At 35.0% G+C, this 17,651-nt stretch overlaps 1 long non-coding RNA gene across 1 annotated transcript; it reads left to right on the top strand.

Annotated features, from left to right (window-relative positions):
- Nucleotides 1,979-2,562, top strand: LOC107608521. Its single transcript, XR_001612893.2, has 3 exons — nucleotides 1,979-2,207; nucleotides 2,288-2,383; nucleotides 2,495-2,562. It is a non-coding gene; the product is annotated as an uncharacterized LOC107608521 (long non-coding RNA).

The raw sequence follows: 17,651 nt of genomic DNA, 5'->3' as shown, positions 1-17,651 counted from the left end.
TAATACAATCTGTTAGAACTCTTTGGCAAAGGAACCCTTCAAATCCTATTAAAGAAATCAGGCTGAATCTCTTTTACAATAGCTTTCTACAGGCATGGACAACAATAAGAAAGTTGAAATGTGAAGGTGTTTTTGGTCAGGAGGGTTGAGGAGGAGCATACCAATATAGTAAGACAAGGAAAAAATATAATAATTAACCACCTCAAACATACTTACATATTATCAAAAGACACATCATTAGACATGAACAATTCTCAGCAACAAAATTCAAAGAAGTGAACAAAAAGAAACCCAACATGCACTATCCTTCTCTACTTTACCAGACTAAAACAAAAAAATAGAAAACCAACGAAATTCACCTACTAATAGAGAATTGTAGCACATAAAAACAGCAACCCCATAGCTAGCAAATAATTAAATAAATCTCTCAACAAATAATTAAAACCACATTACATTCCAAAATTTCAAAGTTAAGAAGGTAACAGAATCAACTTGTGCGAATCTGATCCATATTTCTCTTCCTCTGACATTTTCATTTAACCGGAAATCATAACCTATAGATACTCACTCTCTAATTCTTTACAACAGGAGCAGCTTTAACATTCTCCTGAGGTTTATAAGTTTTATCATTATTATTGTTATTATTGTTATTATTATTACTACAACTATTAGTTACATTGCTATACACGAAGGACCGGATTAATTGTGGCTTAAATTATTCAATAATGTACTGCAATTTAAGATATACCAAAAAAAAAAGCATTTGTGAACTAAGCATTGGTAACGCCTTACTTTATAAAAAAAAACTAAACATTACCTTAAACTGGTCAAAGGCATGCTCCTTGGAAGCCTTACTCATTGTCTTCCAACTTTTTTCACCAATTGGCAACTGTTGAAAATCAGACGCCAATTGTAAGACCCAAGACCTTTGAAAGAGGGCTATCATTAACTAATTTCAAATTCAGTGTTTCTGTAACCTTAATTTCAGAAATTTCTCTATTAAAGAAAATTAAGGCAAGTTTTGATTTATCGAATTTGAGATGGGTTATGATTATTATCCAATTTTATAATTATTGGATTATTTTCTATATTTAGATTATAAATTTGTCAGTTATGAAATAATAGGGGTTTTACATGGTTTGGATTACATCAGTAATATTTTAAATATTAGTACAGCTATTTTGAAAAATAGAGAAATTAATTATATTACTTCTAATTATTTGATTTGGGCATTTTATTGAAAATAATTTGTAAAATTGGTGAGCAAATAGTATTTTCTATATACAATTAGTGTTGGATTTAATTTGGGTTTCAATTACTATATTTTTCCCAATTTCATTTGAAATTACTAAAATGCTCCTAACCCTAATTTTTGAAAATGAAACCCTAACCCTGAAACCCTAACCCAAAGACCCGGTTCTCTCTTCACCACACCCAGCAGTAGCCACACACCTTTTTCCCCTTTTCTCCATTCATGCGCAGCAGCAGTAGAGAAAAGGAATAAAAAAAACGAAGCAAAAAGGGGAAAGGGAGATTGAGTGCAGCAGGGAGGAGAAGAGAAGAGGGAAGAGCGCCGGCACCGGTGGGCCTCGCCACCGCCGTCACCACCGAACTGATACACAGAGAGGGAGCTCAGCGGAGTCAGCGGAGTCGCGCGATGTTGAGGGTGGAAAATGCGGGCCAGTGACGCGAGGAGGAGCGCGACCCACTACGCAGGGATGCGTCGCCGTGTGCTGTCGCTGTCGTCTCGGACTGCTGCCGCCGTCGAGCCTCGAGGAGAGAGAAGGAAGTGGCGCGCTCGGGAGGGGAAGAAACTGCCCCTGCGCCGCCGTCGTTCACAAGCTCATCTATCAGCGCCGTCGTTGCCCGCGCTACCAGAAGAAGTCGCTGCCGCAAACGAGCTGCCGCCGCTGTCTGGTTTCGCCGTGCCTGGCTGCCGGGAAACGCCATTACCGTCGCCGGAGGATGCTTTGCCGGTAAGGGTTTTAAATTGTGGTTGCTGTCGTGGGAGCCGTGAAAGAAGGAGGGCGAAGCCGTGCCGCTGTTCTGGCCGCCGGAGCTTCTATGGCCGTCGGAAGCTATCGCTGCCCAACCAGCTGCAACGGAGTTGTCTCCTGTCGTGTATGGCTGCCGAAGAAGCTGTTGTGGCCGCTGGAACCATCACCGGAACTTCTGTAGTTTGATTCAGTCTTTAATCCTTTCTCCCGGTAAGCATCTTCATTCCGGAGCTCTTGAAAATCAATATGTTGCTATATTTAGCCACAGATTCTGAGGTTTTGTAACATAGGGTCAAGCTCCGGTTATTGCGGGTCACGATTAAAGCTGCCGCCGAACCGGTTCGGAGACCGCCGCTGTTCGGTTCATCCGTTCCTTCTTCGTTTCGGTAAGTAAGTATGTTTCGGAAAGCCTCGCGTTAGTATTTTGCTGTGTTGGTTAATGAATATGAATTGTGGTAACGTGTGGTAAAGTCCTGATTGTTCTATGTTGCGACTAGAGTCGTTGAGATTGTTGCGAAAAACAAGCGGAGCCGGGATTTTGGTTATTGATTTCGGATTGAGGCGGAAAGGACTCTATGAGACTTTTGGGTTATGGATTTGCGTTTCGAGGTAGGGGCGCTTTCCAAAAACTACAGCTTATTATTGGAATTATTACATATGGATACTGATGTGAGATATAGTGTAATTAGTGATTGTATCTGCCTTATGTATTATTTGATTGACTCGAATGACTATGGATGTTGGTTTGGCTGAATTGTTGTGTGGCTTGTGAAATGTAATTTAAATGTTTTGAGAAAGGTTTTAAGTACTCCTTGAATTCTGAATTCTTGCAAGACTAAAACAAATCTTGAACAGTTGAAACGTTCTAGAATTTATCATGGGGGTTGAAGTTGGTTTTGCCTAAGTAAAGGAAACGGCTTTGAAAGAAGTAAATGATTACGTGACTCGGTTTGGCTTAGATCCTATTTTATTACTCAAATCGAAAAGTCAATGTTTTAATGATTTTAAATGAATTTGGCGAAATGAGTTATGCTATTCTTCCCTAAGGACTTGGGCGTTTTGGAAAAAGTTGGAAACTATTTCTCGAGGCTATTCAGTTGTGTGTCTTGAATTTTGTTCGAGTCGACCTGTTCTTTTATATCCTAACTTGAAGTTCTTGTTTGCCAGTCCTTTTGAAAAGTAGTTTGATTTTTCAACTCTATTCCTCTATCCATATGCATTCTTGTTTGACCTTAAGTGCATATGCTGGTTTAAGATCCTTGTTTCATCTATCTTCCTCTGTTTGAGTTCTTCTTGATTCAAGTATTCTTTGATATAGCCTTGAACTTGTCTTAATGTGCTGTGACTTTTAACTCCGGGTTCTGATTCTATTCTTTGAGAAATTGTTGATTCAGTTTTTCTCTTACTGGACAGTGATCACAGCCAATTTTGAGATTTTATAAATTGCTGTTGATTAGATATATACTTTTCTATATATGAGACTTTGAAATTATTTATGCAGTTTAACAACTATTTCTTTCTAATACCTTGCCTGTACTTTTACTAGTTTACGCAATTGCACTTACTTAAAAAGTAAATTTGACTTTCTAGTAATTTTACTATAGCTCCAATGGACATCTTTATTTGATTGTGTATTTGGATATTTTCCGAAATACTGAAAAGAAAGGATTTTTCGCTTTTATTCCGGTTGAGTTTCGTTTGATAAGCTTTACTTAACTATTTTGAATTGAGTTTGGTTTAGCATACTACATAGTTTATGCCATTGTTGTTCTTTTGAAAATGTTGGATTCATAGCTTTTTTCTTATGAACGGACTGGTTCCTTCTTAAGCTTTTCACCTCTATGAATGTCATATGTGATTCTGTTTTTAACTAATCTTTTACATCTTGTGAACATTACCATTGATCTTGGTTTGTCCCCTCTTGTGAATCTCATCCTTATGTGGGTCAGTTTGATTCGTTTCAAGATAGTGCATTGTTTATTCTCCCATTATCTCTACAAGAGTTTTTAGTTAAAGATTTATCATTAAAAAATTACAAATGATTGAGTTGTCTTTTTCTATGACTTTTGTATTCTTTTGGATCAATTTAAAACTTGTTTAATGTTTCATGTCTAGTGGATCTTGTTTGAACTACTTTAAATTAAGATCCTTTCTTGCAAGGCTTGACTCCTTTTTAGTGCATCTTAAACTTCTTGAATGTTCTTCTGAGATGGTGATTTCAAGAACACTTTTGGAGTCTTGTTTTGAACCTTTTAAAAGAATTTTGAATTCTCTTTGAAGAAATATTAAACGGAATTTATTTTCTGTTGCTTGATTGAGATTGAAACCATTGCTCAATTTTGACGAAATTAATTTAAAGTTGGCATGCGCCATTTTTAAATGAAGTTTTGGAAAGCTCCCTTGTTTAGTGGAAATTGGTTCGTTTGTAATGCGCCACTTATTTCCTTTACCAAATTGTAAGCGAATTTTTACTTCGGAGTTTCTTTTTAAAAAGAGTTTAACTTCCTCTTTCGTACTTGTTATGAATATTATACACGCTTGTTTGGATACGAAATTTTTAGAATTTTTGAACAAGCCTTTGATTTCTCTCCCGAGTTTTATGAACTGCTTTTGGTTAAGTTGTGCATCTAATTATCTTTTTAAAATATTTGAAGAAATATTTTAGCCTTTAGCCAAACTCGTGTGCACCTTGTTTTTAGAACTCGACAAAATCTATTTCAACATGAACTTGCATTAAAGCAAAGCCACGATTATGCTTTTGTTACTCTCTTGAAGGATGTTGTTAATTAACCTTTCTTTTAGATTGCGAAGTGGGTTTTCCGCAAGTTTTCGATTCTTTTAAGAACAATGTATTCGAAAGTATTGTAATTATGCTCTTGAGTTCTGTGAGCTTGGCTTGGGTCTGAGATATTCTTTTCTGTAACCTCTTACTTCTTCGAATCATCTTGAAATTGTTTCAAACTAATGCGCTGATTCTCCTTCCTATTGATCCTATTGAATTTCCTTGATCCAAGGGTTATCTTGAAGTTGTCAATTGAATTGAGTCTAGCAAACTTCATTGCTTGAGTGTCCTTGTTTATTTGGAATTGGATACATTCTCTCAAATCTTTGAGTACTATCCTTAACATTTGACTCTCCTTTTTAAATCTTGTATCCTTCTGAGTAGACTCGAGAATTGTTTGATATCACGTGCGACTTGTAGACGTAGTAACGCGATACGTTAGTTCTTTAAAACGTGATGTGTATACGGAAGTTGAAGTGGTAGGTGTGCAACGTATGAGTTGTGGGCATTTTGTTCCTTGCGAACGGGTCTGTGGTTGTCAGGCTTGTGATCGAATTTGGGGTTTGAAAAGTGCTTGACGGAGTTGGAAAGTTGAAGCCTTGACGTTGATATGAGATTAGTGTGCGGATGTTAAGCACGTCGTTTTAACCCCATCTTGTTTTATAGCCCTCGATGCCTTACTTTACTACCAACATGTTTTGCAGCCTTTTACCACACTAATTACCACTTTGCTTTGAGAACGCCTATCTTGGTTTGCACTCTATTTTGGCACCTCGAGTTTTCGTAAAGTCTTGAGATTATGTGACCTTCTGCATTGAGCCTATCTTGTAACGTTTGCTTTACAATCACACTCCTGGCTTTGTATCTTTATACCTACGACCACCCAAGTATTTGAAAACTGTATATATGATTATATGTTGAGATATTTTGCTTCTTCCTTAAATGTGTTCAAGGGTGAAATGTTATGAAATTTTTTTTTTTTCATTTTGTATCAATTTTCGAGGACGAAAATTTTTATAAGGTGGGTAGAATGTAAGACCCAAGACCTTTGAAAGAGGGCTATCATTAACTAATTTCAAATTCAGTGTTTGAAGATGTTCTCACCCCCCTACATTTTTCCCCTTTCAGGATATGGGCGCAGAAGTTACGAAGAGCTTATTTAATTGTTGTTGTGATGCTCTGTATTGTTTTAGTTATGATTTACTGCACCCTCGCCTTTATCTTGATATAATCTGTAAGAGGGATAGGAATTGTATTGGATTATGTTTGTAATATTATTTATATATATTTATGTATATATATGGATGTACTCTTTATGAGTTGTTGTATTGAATGGTATTTATGGAGGTACGTTATCGAACGAAAGTATTTTTGGGAGCGATATTGCGGTTTAAAGTTTTAAACAGGCTCATATTTTAGTATTAAATAGTATAAAAGTCGTCGTAATGTCCGAGCTATCAGAGTTGCGCAGCCGGAAGCGTGAGCTTTGGTAGTTAGGGTGTTACACCAATGTCCCCAAGAACCCACTCAATAGTCCCGCTGCCTGACCAACTTGTTGCAACTCTCTGTTATGGTTTAGCACGATCTTCTTTCCAGGAGGAAGTGCTAATGCCTCCTTAACAGTCAGCTCCATACAATAAGTCACACCATTTTCTAACAGAGGGAACAAACTTTAAGTGTTAGTTTACTAAGCGAATTAGAATGCACGGAGAAGAGTAATTACACTTTCTAAGAGACAAGCATCAAAAGAATACCTATGACATCAACAAACCAATAATCGGTGTCCTTTTCTTTGCCGTTGGCATTGCCTTGGCGTTCAACTTCACGTGCAACAAATAAGTCATCCACATGGTCATCGAACGACTCGACCTCATCCGCCTCCGGGTCATAGTCTTCATCTTCTTATTGGTCATCTACAACTTCATGTAAATCCGGTTGCTTTTTATTTGTCGCAGGAGCTTGAGCGTCCCCAATGTCACTTGACGGAGCCAGCCGTGCTTCATTGTGCGGTGGTCTAAACGGTATAGCCTTTACATGGGATTGTCGAGCACCGTTGCCGGAATGCAAAGGTGGAGGCACTTTAGCACGTTACCATGCACTAGAAGTATTTGCACCCGTATCATGTGTTCCATCCGTGTGCTAAAAACAAAGTATTTAGTACATCAACCAATTTATTTCAGTATACCCACAACTTATATTGAATAAAAGTCTATCCTAAAAGGCAAATGAATATTTTATCTAAGTTGTGCATTAAATAACTCACCGGAGTAGCGTGTGTTTGACTATTAGGGGCAGCTGCAGGTCCGGCTGCAATACTAACGGTGTACCGAGGTTTCCTTGGCATTTGACTATTCCTTTACACAACACAAGGTCATTAGACAATTAGCAAGAGAACAACAATTTAAAACTCAATAGTGCACAATGATTATATCAATTACATGAATCAAGTTTCAAACAATATAGTATATTATTTAACAATTTAATGTCTGAATAGTAATAACTATATGAAATTAATTAATTAAATCAACTTTTAAAGGTGATAATATAGGAGACAAACTTGGTGGTGTTAAAGATGACATGACAAAAAATTTTTACCCCTAAAAAATAAGTCTCCAAGTGATGTGAAAAATTAATGAAACTGCGACCTTGATTAAAACAAAGCAAAGCGAGCATTACAGTTGTTGGTAAATAGAATCATACGACCTTTAAACATCTACCGCATTAACTTTTCCCTAAACAAGTATATAATTGTAAACATAATCTACATTTATTGACCTCTATATATATATGCTATATTGCTTTAATTTATTTTTTTGATAAGAAAAATACTTATTTCCTTTCTATGAAAAACATAGGTTCAAATACAATTTCAAAAGAGTAATGGATGTCTTGATCTTAATCCTGCTACTACTTCTACTTGGCTACCGAGTTATCTCTTTGGTCAACAACTACAGTTTTCATTGACTTGTTGCTTTGATATGCTAATCATGGTTCACCTTAGGTTGGATTTTCACCATCACCACACAGTGGAATCCTGCTACTATTAAAACCTATCCAGAACGTCTCTTGCAAAGGTTTTACTTCTATATATCTAGTTAAAACAGTAGCTGTAGTATATGGTTGTTTTCAATACTATTATGCATCATTACTAAATTTTATACATCTTTTATATTTAATGGTATAAAAGACAACCATATAAAAACCGAAGATATAATTTGTCTTTTATACCATTAAATATAAAAATCGAAGATATAATTTTATACATCTTTTATATTTGTGAATGACTCATTATTAATTTCATTACATTTTATATATACAGGGATTATTTCTTCCTTCCTGCCCATACTACGTACCTTTGTGGCCTGTGGGATAAAGTTCACATTCAAGTTCTGATGAGACCACCTAAAATCAACAGCCTGCAAATCAGATAGACACTCAATAATTGATGTGTTTCTATTTTGAATCAATATTTGATAGGTGTTTTAGTAAAATAAAACCCTTTTAGATAAGGATAAATTCGAGAATATATTATTATAAATTAATAATATAAACTAGTCTTATTTATCCTCCGCCTTAGCTAATACATGCATATGCTTGAATTCCATTCTTCTTGTTATCAAGCTTCTGAATTCTAAAGATAGTGAAGAGTTAAATGTATGCACAGCCTTAGTAATAAAGTGGGTGAGTATGTAAAATTGTCAAAAAATAGTTCCCTATTTGTGGCAGCAGCTCAACTACAGTAAGTTCAGTTTTGCATAAATTTTATTCGTAAGTTAGAACTTAATAATATTGAAAGCTGCTTTTTGTTGATATTTTGCATAGTCTACCACTTTTTGAACCTCAAAAAAGACTCAACAAAGAAAAATAAGTTAATTGTTGAACATATTTTATACATAAATTCAAGCATCCAAGAAATTTGTGAGAAACTATTTCAAAAAACAGTTGTCATTCACTGCTGAAGACCTTAAATAAAGATTAATTTACACCCTCATAGTCCCTTGTTAATTTATTAGTGAGCATGGTTTGGATTTTCAAAAATCCGAACTGCATCCACTTCAGAACCAATTCTATGGTACATGAAACCAAACTGGAACCGGAGTAAAAAGAGAAATGGGTCTGAAAAAATTAAAACCGGTTGTAAATCGGTCTGAAAAAATAAAAATCGATTTCAAACCAGTTTTAATATTTAAATCCGGTTTTATATATAAACCAGTTTTCAATCCAGTTTTTAAATATCCAGTTAAAATTCGGTTTTAAAAGTGGTTTTTTGACCAAAAATCCTATTTTAAAACAAGTTTTTAAAAATCCATTTCCAATTTAGATTTTTTAACCAATAATCCAGTTTTAAAATCAGTTTTAAGAAATTTCAGTTTTCAAACCATAATTTTTAAAAAGTAAAAATAATACTAAATGGTAAAAGAAACTGTATAGAGAGGTAGGTTCAAACTAAATGGTAAAAGCTACTGTATAGAGAAGTATAAATGCAATGATTTGGTGAATGATATCAAGGTATAATATATATAGGGAACAAGAAAATCCAACCAAAGAAAAACAAATCTTATAATTAGCTTAAAATTTTTATGTGGACAAAATTTAAAAAACAAAAAAGCAGGTCAACATAAACAAAGGGAACAGCAAAATTTCATATCTCAAGCTCAACAAAAAGCAGCAAAGGACTTAAACAAAAAATGAGAAGAAAAGAAACACCAAGAACAATCAAATCTTGGAGGCAATGGATGAATGAATAACAATAACAAAATCATATATTGTTCCTAAATTTATAAACACAAACCCAGATTAGTGGAACCACAAAAAGAACTAAGTATGAAAATCAAAATCAATTGATCAAAATGCATCTTAAACAAACGAATCCCAGCAGCAATATCTCAACAATATCTCAGATATCCGAACAAATTGCAATTCAAAATCAAGAAAAGCATGATAGCATGATGAAAATAATGCAAAGCAGCAATTCTTACGCACAATCCACATGATTCAGGTAAGGATATGGCAGCAAAATCAGACACGACATAGTGGATTAATATGATTAACCAATCTCCATAGTTCCAGCAACAATTTCATCAATTTTTCAATAAAGTAGTAAATTTCCACACAAGAATTTCAGCAATTTCTCAATAAAGTTGTAAGTTTTTCAGCAATTTATTACTATGACTCAGTTTCTTTACCTAATACCCGACTCAACACAAGTAAACAAAAACAAACTATCCTTTTAAATTTATTTAGAACTATGTTATTTTCTCAGATTCAAGTCCAAGTTACATGCTTATCTTTGTTATTTGGAACTATGTTGCAGGAACAAAAAAAACAAAATCAAAAAAATAAATGCAAAATTCAAAGAAAATCTATTACATAGGAGAAATTATCATCAACCTAAGCATGAAATGCAGAAACATATCGACACGCCAGGAATTAAAAACATAAGAATGAACAAAAAGAAGAACGAAGTAAAATACATTGATCTTAAGTGACTGATCAGAAAATAAGGAGCCAAAAACCACTATTCAAGATTAACTTCAACCCTTTAACTAAGTTTAAGAGCCTTCTTCTCAATGATTAAGAAGACATGATTACTGTGCAGAGGAGTAATCTCAGTATTGGTGAAAAAATTATACGAGATAAGAATTATAAAGTGGCTCGAGGTGAAGGAGGCGCAGAGTATGTTAACAAGACGGGAGAGAGTGACTGCTAAAATATTGAGTGTAATTTTGAAATCCTAACAACTTCAGTTTCAAACAGATTTCCGCCGTTTACTTAACTAACTTATTTGATTTCAAATTTAAAATTTTAATTTATGGGATTTGAGTAGCCCGTTCCTACTTCTAATAAATTTAACCTTTTAAATAATTAATTTATCCTTTTAACTAATTATTTGTATCTGAACAAATGCCTTCTGTTAAATAAGTGACTGTAAATCCGGTCAATGATGCCAAATTCGATTTTTTTTGTTATCTTCAAAACAAATTTGAAGATTAGTTATATTTTAAAGGTGTTTGGTAAAATATATACTAACATATTTCATCCCATATAATTGTAAACTCATAAATCTCCACTCTTCTTCTTTTGAAAAATTAGGAGCCAACACCAGTCTTATGTGAGGATCATCAATTTCCAACTACACATTCATCCAGGTAACCACCATTTTCAGTGTTACATCCTATTCTCTTCTCCAACTTTTAAACTCAAATTTTCGATTTTCTTAATTTTTGTATTAAGTAAAAATCCCAGTAATATATTTTTTAAACAAATTTTACTCATTCGTATGACCATATTGGTTGTTTTATCCTACTAGCTCCGTACTTTTTTTTTTAAATATTTGCTATGCTCCAAACTAAATCTTTTCGTTTACTGCACAAGCCTAACATGTTTATTCCTTTTGTTCAATTGAAACCAAATTACATACATGTTTTATCAAGGAACCAGACTTAGGGTATCACTAAAATAGAGTTACATAAACATCAAATCTAAAACTAAAAAAGCATGAGTGACCGGGTTAAATAAACAACTTCAAAAATCAATTAAACAAAAGCATGCAGATACAGTTAAATAAATAGAGAAAAATACCTGGAAGCTCGACCAAATGTCAACGTTGATGGGGGGGAGACAGAGCCACCGAGTGACCAAGGGAAGTAGACGTACTAGAGCACCTTCACACCAAGGAACGAACAGAGCTTGCGACAGCTTGGGTGCGCGAGGGATGCTTCGCGGTGACAACAACGATGGCTTAATGGAAGGAAAGGAGGGGTGCGACGGAGGGAAAGGTAGCGACTTGAGGACCAACGGCGGCGGCACGTGGATATGGCTGGCCGCAAGTGAAGTGCGACGCGCTGGAGGAGATTTGGCAGAGACCTTCACGTGACGGCGTCACTCTGAACTTTGGTTCTCCTCATTTCTCTTGGAGTGGGCTCTAATTAGGGTTACATGTGGGCTGAACAGATACAGAAAGGCCTTGCTTCAATGAGACGGCCAGGTCACAGTTCGGTTCGCCCGAACCGGATCTCGGCCAGTTAAATAGTTTAATTTTAGTTTTTAAACAATCCAAATTTTTGCTTTAATTTACGGCGTACATTTAGTAAAACAATAAAAAATAAAATACGTCTGTTTGAATATGCCCAAAGTAATCTTTAGTTAATTATCTACTGTTTGTAAACATTTTATACCTAAAATTTTTTAATTATGGTTTCAATATATTTTTTTTCAATTAATCATGTTCTATATAATGAAAAACAATAAGTTGGTTTTGTGTATCTTTTATATTTTTTATCTCTTTTTTTCTATTTTTAAGTATGTTGTACGTCAAATATATTATTTAAGATAATTTATTTCTTAATTATTGGTTATGAAAATAATCATCTTATAATTTTTTTTATGCTAAAATTTTTTGAAAATGTCTGGATGAAGAGAATAATTTTTTGGACTTAATTTTTCGTTTACTAACTTTTGTCTTCTATTTGATACACAGTTCAGACTATTTTTATTTGGCATCTTTGACCTACAAACATAAGGTGCGTAATGAGTTATGTGCATATGTTGTACTATTTGGAGTATCTTGGATTTATTCATGTTGTAATTATAAATGTTAATCCTAGATTATTAAAATTATAAGACTTAATTAAAATAGTTTGACTCACTTTTTTTTACTTAGATGTGTTCGTTGAGTACTAATTAGTAGTTACTCTATTGATATTTGTAATTTATACCAGAAAAAATTTCTGGTGAGTTACAATATTTTAAAGATATTTTTTTATTATACATATTATTAAAGAATCTATCTATCTTTTTCTCTTATATTTTTAATCTCTTATTATGTTCTCTTTAAGCAGTCATTAGCTATCGTATAGTTAACATTCCATAAAAATAGTTAACATGTAGTTATTAGAGTTGGTTTCTGAAAAGATTTATTAAAATATAAAAAATTGAAAATAAATTATAAATTAATAATTATTTGAATGACATAGTACTCTTATGAATACAAGATATAAAATATCTTTATATTATTTTTTCTTTCAACCACGCAAATTTAGAATAAAAATGATTATTTGATACAAGCAAAATAATATCTAAAGTATGATTATTTGTCCCACGTGTAACGTGGACGCTAAGGCTCAGCGACTAACATTCAGTCGAAAATGGTGTTACACAGGCCATCGCCACTTCTTGAATCAGGGCCATAAATATAGAGTAGACCGGATTAGATTTGACGGACAAGTTGAAAGCAGAGATCCACCGATGAAGTATTCTAGAACAGATGTCTTAAGGCAGCAGTGTAACATGCAAGTATCGTTTGGGAAGAACCCAAATCTGACAGCCAAAAGAAGACGCATTGGTGAAGATGCAGATCAAGATGACTCGGTTTAGAAAAAGAGGAGTGTGTTCTTTGAACTCCCGTACTGGAAGGATTACATGTTGCGTCATAACCTTGACATGATGCACATAGAGAAGAACATTTGTGACAATGTGGTCTACACTATCTTAAACGATAGCGTCAAATCAAAAGATAATCTTAAAGCTCGAAAAGATTTACAAAGCATGGGCATAAGGCCTGAATTGTGGCCAGACGAAGGTGGTAAATATCATTCAGCAATCTTCACAATGTCGAATCCACAGAAGGATGTATTCCTGAAGACTCTACAGAACGTGGTTTTTCCAGATAGTTACTCGAGCAATATTGCTCGTTGTGTTAACATCCGGCAGCGCAAGTTGTATGGGTTGAAGAGTCACGACTGCCACATTCTAATGGAACAATTACTTCCAATTTTGGTGAAGAATGCATTGCCAAGTCCGGTATCAAATGTGATTGCGAATCTGTCCTCATTTTTTCGAGAACTCTGTGGAAAAGCTGTAAATCCTATGCAGCTTGGTGCCCTTCAGAATCATGTTGTGCAAACCCTGTGTCAGATGGAAATGATATTTCCTCCGTCCTTCTTTACTGTCATGGTTCACCTTACGATGCACCTCGTTGATGAACTAAAACTTGGTGGCCCGGTACATTATCGGTGGATGTATCCAATAGAAAGGTTAGCGTGCTACTAAACTCATTTAAGACATCTTTTTCCAATTTTGTTACGTATATACTAAGCGTTATGTCGTATTTATGTAAAAGGTACTTGGGACGATTGAAGCAATACGTGCGTAACAGGGCACAAGCTGAAGGCTCAATTGCGGAGGGCTATTTATCCGAGGAGATTTTCACATTCTGCTCTAGATATTTGGATAATACTGAGATTAGAATCAACCGACCAGCGCGAGGTGACGATCGACCTGTTGATATTACAAACAATACAGGATGTACTATGTTCCCTGAAATTGGAAAAGCTTTAGGGGCTGTATCACATTTTGTACTGACCCCAATGGAAAGAGATCAGGCACATCGTCATGTGCTAGTCAATTGCGAGGCCGTCGCTCCATTTATTGAGTAAGTATGCACATGTAATCATTAAGCACGATTATAACCAATTTCAAACACTCAGTCGTTGGAATAATTTTTTGTTATGTCGTAAAGTAAATTTAGGTCAGAAACCAAGCAAAAATTACGGGATCAAACAAGGTCGCACTCTAAGATAGACCGTGTTGTGCATGCAGAATTTCCTCACCGGTTCAAGCGTGAGGTTCGTAGAAATTTAACTTGACCAACTTATTTGTGCCCTAGAATTATACATTGTAAATTCCAATTTTTTATACGAACAAACTCTAATTTATGGTGCTAGTTTTCAATGGACAGTATTGTACATTCGAAAGAAATGAAGTTGCTGGCATGTGGTCCCATGCTTCAGGCAAGACGGTTTGGGGCATACAACGTCAATGGGTACAAGTTTAGAACTATCACAAAGGAAGACGGGCTGAAAACACAAAATAGTGGAGTTTATATCTCATCAAATACAAGAAGTTATGCCAGCATGCGTGACAACAGAGTGGCTGTTGGTAGTGTTCCATATTATGGAAAAATTGTGGACATAATCGAACTGAACTACAGCTACCATTTCACAGTGGTTTTGTTCAAATGTATTTGGGCTGATACAACTACGAGCAGAGGAATCAAAGAAGACCATCTGGGCCTTACCAGCGTTAATTTCGCTCGTCCAATTCACACCGGTGATCGAGAAGAGGATGAACCGTACATATTGGCATCAGAAGCTCAGCTCGTGTACTATGTACGTGATGAAGTAGATCAAGAATGGAGTGTAGTGGTTCATGTAAAACCACGAGACTTGCATGACATGGGAGGAGAGAATGAGGATGTTAAAGCTGCTTTTTCTCCTCAGCCCGGGTTGAACATGTCAACAGCAGGTGACATCAGTGATTTACAGTTGACAAGGGATGATGATATAGAAGACCCAGTAACAGATGGTTCTGATAACATAGATTATGTGCCATAGTGAAAATATGGCAAAACATGTGCAGCATTTTCAGAGTATCTGTGTGTGTTTGATAAGTTTAACAATGTTTATGATGTACGCAGTTTGCTGGTTACATTACTATCTGTGTTTTCGTATTTGAATTAAGTTTTCATTTCAAGTTGATTTTCATGAATGCCATCAGTTCCTCATTTCTTCCAACGATTTTTGCTTTTAAAAGTTAGTTGTCAAGGCTTTGTTGTTCTCATCATCATTGTTATTGTTCTTAACCTCCAATAAAGAAAATTATGACATCGAGTAAATTATCTTGAATTACAATATTGTTATCATTGACAAATATAGTTAATATAAAATGGTGTTGTAACAGGAGAAATGAAAACGGAGGATTTTTTATCATGCTGTGCAGGCACAACATTTGCTAACAAAATGGCTTTGGCCTCTCCATTCTCTTCATTGGAACATGCAATTACGGTTGCCAGAGACATATGGTCCCGTAAGTTGAATGTTAGGTCTTGGTTGGAGGCTTTATCAGGTCGATCTTGTTCTAATGAATACTTGGAAACGGCGAACGAAGCTACTGTGCAGGTATGTTCATTAGCCGTACCCTTAAACACTTGAATTAAATATTATTTGAAAAATAAGTATTTTAAGTTGCTATATGCTTATGACATTTAACCAGAAGTAGTTGTTCCGTTCATGCTAAAATTTGTAGGAACTTCATGAATAGGAATCAAGGTACGAGGAGAAATTTGGCTATGTTTTTGTGACATTTGTAGCTGGTAGGACATCTGCAGACATACTTGCTGAATTAAAGGTTGGAAATAAATTTCTAGCACAGAAAGTGAATTACAGAGACACAATATGCTTAACAAAATAGACCATCAACTATACATTATATTATGGTGCAGATGCGCTTTAATAACTCACATGGTGTTGAGTTGGAGATTGCTTCCAAAGAGGAATTGAAGTATAAAGAACGTGCTATTAAAGAGCTTCTTTCCAAGAAATCTGTCCAAACTACTGACAAAGGAGACGGTAATAGTTAATTTTGTATTTGTTAATTTTGAAAGTCCTCTTTCCATAATTCCGAAATTTTTTCCCTTAATAACTAGAATGACTTGGAAGTTATCATTATCTTTTAAGTAGATTAATATGTTGTTGGTTGCATGTTCATATATTCAGTGTCAGCTGAATATTCAGGCGAAATAGTTGCTGACACTTTAGATGGAGCAGACACTGATTCAGAAGACGATTTAGATGCTATCTCTTCCGGTGGATATGACATCTCCAGGGATGTTGAGCTTAATAGGGTTCCAGAAGAAGACAATGAAACTTTAAACACCCAACATAGAGAAGATGCCGTACATGCTGCAAAAAGGGGTTTCAATCTGAACAAGATGCCATGGTTTGGAGATGACTTATCAGATCTGTTATCACGTCACTGCAGCGCTTTTTTGACAGAGTATTTCTGGCCAGGTCAATACGATGTTGATGAGAAATTTTGACTCAAAACTTGTTTGTCTACTTTAGTAATTCTGATTTTTATGCTCCATTGAACTTTGTTTTGAGTATATGAAATCGGACGTTCACTTGATTTTTATGTTACCAGTTATGGTTAAATACAAACTCAAAATGGCTGATACTACAAGAGAAAACCTGATTCGTAAATTCGTTTTTAGTTATTCATGTATAAATTTTTTTTTAATTAATGAATTATTTTTTATGTAACACAAAATTGAGAATTTATTTAATGCATTAATTAAGTTGCAGTATTTGAACCTTATTTTTTCATTAAAAAAATAGCGAGGATTAGAACAGTTATAAGAAGGCAATAATGTTTATACAAAAAAATTCAAGTTACAAAGAATATTGCAGCGGTTGAAAAAAACCGCTGCAAAATGAGTATCAATATAGTCAATAACTGGACATTTAGCAGGGGTTACAGAAAAACCGTTGAAAAATGACATTATTTAGCAGCGTCCCCGCAAACCGCTACAAAAACCACTACAAAACGGGTACATTTTGCAGCGGTTACCGAAAAAACGCTGCAAAATATGATCATTTGGTAGCGTCTCCTAAAACCGCTACAAGAACTGCTGGCATATTGTATTTAGCAGCGGTTTTGCAGCGGTTTAATAAAACCGCTACTAAATAACCACCGCTATCTGCCAATTTTCTTGTAGTGTACACGTCAACCAATCATTTTGTGACACGTGGCATTAATCCACCACGTCATCATGTCACGTGGCACTTAACGTGACACGTCATCATCCAACTGACAGAAGGACTAACGTGATCAAGTCGTGTAACTTTCGGGGACGATTTCGATTAATTTTGTCTTTCGAAGACCAAAATGGAGATCGAAATATCTTTTAAGGACGATTTTGGCTATTAACTCATGATATATACTATGTTTTTCTCTTTAATGCCACATTTCTTTCTTTTTTTTTTGGGAAGGGGGGAGTAGTTAAGTATTTTGCTTCTTTATTATTATTATTT

Source organism: Arachis ipaensis, chromosome B07 (genome assembly GCF_000816755.2).
Source record: "Arachis ipaensis cultivar K30076 chromosome B07, Araip1.1, whole genome shotgun sequence".
NCBI classification, from domain to species: Eukaryota; Viridiplantae; Streptophyta; class Magnoliopsida; order Fabales; family Fabaceae; genus Arachis; species Arachis ipaensis.
This window is presented reverse-complemented; position numbering and strand designations above follow the sequence as displayed.